We start from the raw sequence: 6,214 nt of genomic DNA on the forward strand, positions 1-6,214 counted from the left end.
ATATGAAGACAACAGTAATGTCAGGATGGGCGCTGGGGATGTGGACCCAAATGCAGAAATGAGCAACAGGGGTGCAGATTCAAGACAGATTTATTTTAACCAAAGGAACTCAGGGGACTAAAACAACAAAATGATCCAGCAACTGGAAACATAAAACCAGGAAAATATATACAGCCCAACATAATGAGACACAGGTGTAATGACTTAACTGAGGACCAGATGATCTAATGCAGTGACCTCCAACCCTTGGGCCACGGCCCGGTACTGGGCCATGGGTCATTTGGTACCGGGCCACAAAGAAAGAAAAAATGATTTCCATTATTTTATTTGATTTTATTTTTACGCAAATGTTTTTATTTTGAAAAGTGACCGGTTTTTTCTCTGTTGCATCCGTCTCACTCTATGCACGTCACAGCAAGCGAAATCATGAAGTTTGTTTTTATGTTGTGTCTCATTTTGCAGGTATGTTGAAACATTATCATAGCGACCAGAGTGTGTTGCATTGTGTCAGGTAGAAACGATGTTGCTCATGTGATGTTTTGTTGTTGGTGTGATGTTACGAGGACACCGCTAATAAAGTTGCACATGATACCACAGTGGATTTACATTCATTATTATTACTACAGAGAAAATACAACAGTTTTTAATGCCGATCTTGTCATTTTATTTAGTTTTTATAAGCTTCACCTTTAGATTGGGCCGTGAAAATATTGTCAGACATTAAACCGGTCCGCGGTACAGAAAAGGTTGGGGACCACTGATCTAATGAACAGAAACAACGGTTAAACAAGAAACAAGACAAGTGAACTAAACAGGAAAACTACAAAATGAAACAGGAAACCAGAAATGAAGACACACCAAGAATCCAAACCCTGACAAGTAGCTGCTGCTAACGGAGAAGAGAAAACTACACATTATTTTATTGTTACTCAACAAGAGTCCCGGATACCACCAGAAAAAGACGCTGGATGTGTTGATGCTCCTTTTGTCTTGAAATAAACTCACTGAAAATAAACATTGCTAAATATAGCGCCAATTCGGCTAAGTAGCGGAAGTAATGTGTGCATACCAGGAAATTGCACGTTGGCAAAGGTTCCATGATTAAATGCATTTTTTTATTAATGCGTTAATGTTTCTGTAATTAATTAATTGTAATTAATGCATTAAAGTCCCACCCCTAGTGTACATGTATATAGTATAATTGCAGACAGTATTAAAGGTACATTGATCAGATCTTTAGCTCAGGTTACCTCTGAGCTAAATCTAGTCTGACGTCTAAAAGTCTTTTGTTTTGCAGTACCAATGCTGTGACGGACTGACCTGTTGACTATCTTGTGAAACATAAACAAAATGTGCTAGTTATTAGTAATGTTGATGGGCTCAATTGGGAGGAAGGCCATGAAATGTAAAGAGCAGGAGGATGATGCTGGAGGCTGGGACTGTGCTGTTCCGACAGCCTGAAATGTCAGCACAGATTTTATTGTAGATTTCACCACAAGTGTTGCAGTTGCAACACATGATGCTTGTCTAGTTGCAGGGAAAACAATCACAGTACTCAGTCAAGCAATTAATAACTCTATAAGTGTGTGTATATGTGTGTGCTTCACATGTGGCCATTTGTAAGAGTGTGTGCTACAGGATTTAATTTCCAGTGATGGGATGAGTCCTTGGCATCCCAGTGCGATTCATATTAAAAGTCAATTGACCTTAAAATTTGTCCAGACCCATAAAGTCTGCAGCAGAGCGACGCATCTATCAGCTAATGGCAGACCAGCACAAAGTCATACTGGCTGAAATTGAATATGACCAGAGAGACCAATGGACCAGAGACAGGATGTTAGAAAAACTGACCATTACGCTGATGACAACAACCCGTTTGCTATCTGGCCCACACTTCCCACAGTTTCTCCCAGTGCTTTGCGCTTCTTGTTCCCAGTTGGTATGAACCAGTATGAGGCTGGGTGGAAGTGTATACGATGAAAGGGAAGCTCCAAGAGCTCCCAGACCAATATGTTGTGGTGACACATTTATGTTGTAGCACTACAGAGGTCATGCGTGTGTACTGTACCTTTTGGCATGCAACGTTAGCAACGTTATCAGTGTTTTCTAACTTAATTTCTTGCCTGTGTGCTTGTGTGGTGAGGTATGTCCGTGCTGGCTGGGAAATAGGAACAGATTAAGGAGAGAGGCCATCAGCCTCCTGCTGCTAGTGTGATTTTACTGCAAGCCCAGCTGCAACACCAAACTTTACTACTTACAACAGAGCATCCCAGTCCACTCACAGTCAGGCCCTTTGTCAGTCAGAGAAACACGACCTTCCTAAAAACTTCCAGAAATTCCTTCACTTTTCTTTAATAATGTTTTCAGACCTTCCTTAAACTCTATCTGCACTTTGAGAGATCACATTATACTTAACAAGACAATAACCGAACAAGACTCGGGTCATCATAGATTCTGGCCCCACGACTCAAGTTATCCTAGAGCCTATTTCCAAGAACTCAGGTCATCCTGGTGTCTAGATCCAAGAACGTAGGTCACCCTTGAGTCTAGATTCAAGAACTCAGGTCATCGTAGAATCTATAGGTCAAAGGTCTGATTTCCTTCTGGTGAATCCCACATTCGCCAACTATGGTTAGGAACGTTTGTAGTTCCACAGCTGACCAAACCTCACTGTTCATTGCAGGCATCTTTCTCTATTCACCAATGCTGACTGAACCATGGACTGACTGTAGAGTGCAAAGTTGTATTAGTTTCACGCTTGCTTATGTCATAGGCAGCGATGTTTTCTGTCCAGACACAGCCCTAACCATACTGTGCCATTTTCCTATGGACCCAAAAATCAAGGGGGGCCAAATGGTTTTAAAGTATTTGGTTCAAATGTATTGGATGGTTTTATAATGACAACACACAAATTGATGTACCCAAACAGACGGGCCTGGGTTGAACGTCAGAGGAAAAGTTGTGTATGGGTCTTCCAGATGATACTTAGGTACCCATTTTTTAAATTAAGAAATTGTTAAATGACCAATATTTCTTGTTTTTTCAATTATCCAGTTAAATAAACTGGATAGGTAACTAGAGTCAACAGTAGAATGAGCTGTTTGGCAGAGAAGAATTGACAGTTTCTTGTGGACACAACCCACATACGTTTTCCTTACAAATGTGGATCCATTAAAAAAAAAAAAGAAGTAAAGATACTTTCCAACAGTAGATTTATTTCAACAATGCATTGGTACAAAAAGAATACAGTGATCCACCAAAAACTCATTCTAGTGATTTAAATTTAAAAATGCAGTATAGCCTCAACAAAAATGCACTGATTATGAAATCTGTAACCAGATTGAGGGCCTGGACTAGGTCAAAGTTTGTCCACCAGGGGCCTCCATGGTCCAACATTAGACAAGAGATCTGCCTCAAGGTCTAGAGAAGAACACTAACTGGGAAATAGAAAAAAGATCAATTAAACATCAGTAAAGCAGAGTGAAAATTACAGAAGACACTTCTTTATTAATATCTGAGGATATAATTAGAATGATCTGAAAGTGTGTTACAGGTTGAATGATGAACTCTATAAACAAACCAACTTAAATCCGACAAGGGAACCATTCCTTCCAGTTAATAACCCTACATGTGTTACCATTATCTGTTCTAACACCCACCCAGAGTATGCAAGAAGGATGGGTTCACATTTCACCTAAAATAAATGAGCAGAAATGACTTCTAACACCTTCAGAAAAAAGCTTTAACAAATTTCAGTTGTTGTCATCATAAATAGTGTTTAACAATGTTGATAATTGCTATTGCTGCTAACCAGTTAGCTCCATCTTGTCCTGGAGGAATGGTAAAACTAATTCAGCATTCCTAAAGCACAATGCTTCCCAGTCTGGTAGCTTTTGCTCCATTCAGTCCTCTCAGTCTGCTACGACAGAGTCACTCTGAGAAAAAAACTGAGTGGAGGATGATTTTTTTCTTCGTTCCTCACTTAGCAATAAACTTGAAATGTCGACAAAAAAGTCGAAATGACAAAAATAAAGTGGAAAAAATGTTTCAATTCAATTCAGTTCAAGCTTTATTAAGGAAACAGAATCCAGGTCCATAGAAATAGAAAAAATATCGAAAAAATAAAATATAAAATCAAATGCAAAAAAAATAAAATGGTAGATACAAAAAAATAAGAAGTTGTTAGAATAAAGTTGAAATGAGAATAAAGTGAAAAAAACAGAGGGTGACCACATGCCAGATACAACGTATACCATCCTCTTGATGTAAACGTGAGTTCATGATGCAATTTTTAAAGCCTGTTTTTCACATTGTGAAAAGGTTTAGAATAATACATTTTATCAGGTTTATAAATCTTTTCACAATGTAAATAGCATGTGACCAGAGGCAAGGGAGAACTGAAACCAAGTGGTACGACAAGACACGAGTGGATTGAATGAACTAAATGAGACCTGGTGAACTGATGAACAGGAAATGGGAAGTTAAACTAAATACACAAGTATAGAAAAAATACAGGAAACCAGGACAACGCATAACAAGACTACATAACCCCACATTAGAACCCCAAAAAATGACATTGTATCGGGCATGTGGTCACACTTTGTCTATTTTTTTTTTTCTAAAAAACTCTCATTTTGACTTTATTGTTGACATTTTGAATTGATCTCTAACTGAGGAAGACTCCATTGTAGACTCCAGGAAGACAACAACTGCGACGGGGAAATAACTAAGTTCATTAAGCTGCTTAAATTCTGCCTGGATCTCATCGTTCCTGTAAAGTTCATATATTAGTCCTCATGTGTACACGAGGATCATTTACAGACTGAACATATGAACCATTAGTTCCTGCAGGTGATGGAGTTTGGAGGATGCATGTTCTCCTTGTGCATGACTGTGCTTCATCCAGGAAGTCCAGCTTTCTAGCACAGTCCAATAATCAGCCAAGCTTGCCGCCGTCTTTCGCATGGTACCTACTGTTCAGTGGTAAAAACGTTTTTTTCCAGCTATAAAATCTCTGCTGTGTCTCCTATCACTCTAGCTTTGTCCAAAATAAATCCTGAAGGTCCTGCTAGTTTCCATGGAGATGAAGAGAATTTTTACAGTGAAGTATTCACTCTATCATAAATTATCTTCACTTCTTTCCGGATCCTCATGGTGTTTCTAAAGTTAATTTCGGGCATCGGCCGACAGCTTCCTGAGATCCCTACCTACGTAACATCGCTATTAAAACATGAGGAAACTGGTCACGTTCACTTTTTGCCTTGTACAGTAGCACCGTTCCTAACTGCTTAGTCCAATGAAGGGTTGCGAGGGAGCTGGAGCCTATCCCAGCAGTATTTGGGCGAAAGGCAGGGTACACCCTGGACAGCTTAGCACAGTTCCTCATCTGATATTATTTTAATCATTCAGGACTACTTTACTAGTTCCTATACATGACTAATTCAGAAGACTATTTCATTTATTCATTTCCTGAACTGCTTAATTCAGTTCTGGGTTGTAGAGAAGCTGGAGCTTATAGGCCATAGAACATATTTATTGTGGACATTGAACGATATGAGAGTTCAGGAACACCAGGTAGTATTACTGCATAGTGACATATGTTCCTAAAGTTCACTGCAAGACCAAGATTTTACATACAGCCCTTATTCTGGGTATGTCATTTCACACAGGAGACAGAAAAAAGGCCTTGTCTAGAAGAACATTAATCATAATAATAATAATAATAACAATAATAATAATAATGATAAATAAAACATTTTTTTAAATGAAAAAAGAGTAGCACAGAGTGCTTTACATAAAAACAAGTTTGTTTCATTAAAAAGTCATCACACACCCAAGTATATGGCCTTACAATGGTGAAAACACACACCTGATCAAGCTCTCTCTCTCTCGCTCTCTCTCTCCTGCGTAGGAGAGGGCGCGTGCCCTGGATTCAGAAAAGTTTGAGTCTGAGGTAAGAGCTGAACGTAGAGAGGAACTATGAGCCAAAGAGGAGAATTTTCCAAACAAACCGGCTGTTCATGCAGCAGCAGCCGAGGTAAAGTCATAGGATTAGGAGCTGAGGAATTCCAGGCGGCTGCTTGTAACCCAATGATCGCTCACAGAAAACACAGCTGCCTTTCTTTCAACTGCAACCACAATTAGCAGCACATGGACCGTAAATGAATCTGCAGTGAGGTGGGTGGTGGTGGGGAGGCTGAAATGGTTTTTATTA

This window comes from Telmatherina bonti (assembly GCF_933228915.1).
Source record: "Telmatherina bonti genome assembly, chromosome: 11".
NCBI classification, from domain to species: Eukaryota; Metazoa; Chordata; class Actinopteri; order Atheriniformes; family Telmatherinidae; genus Telmatherina; species Telmatherina bonti.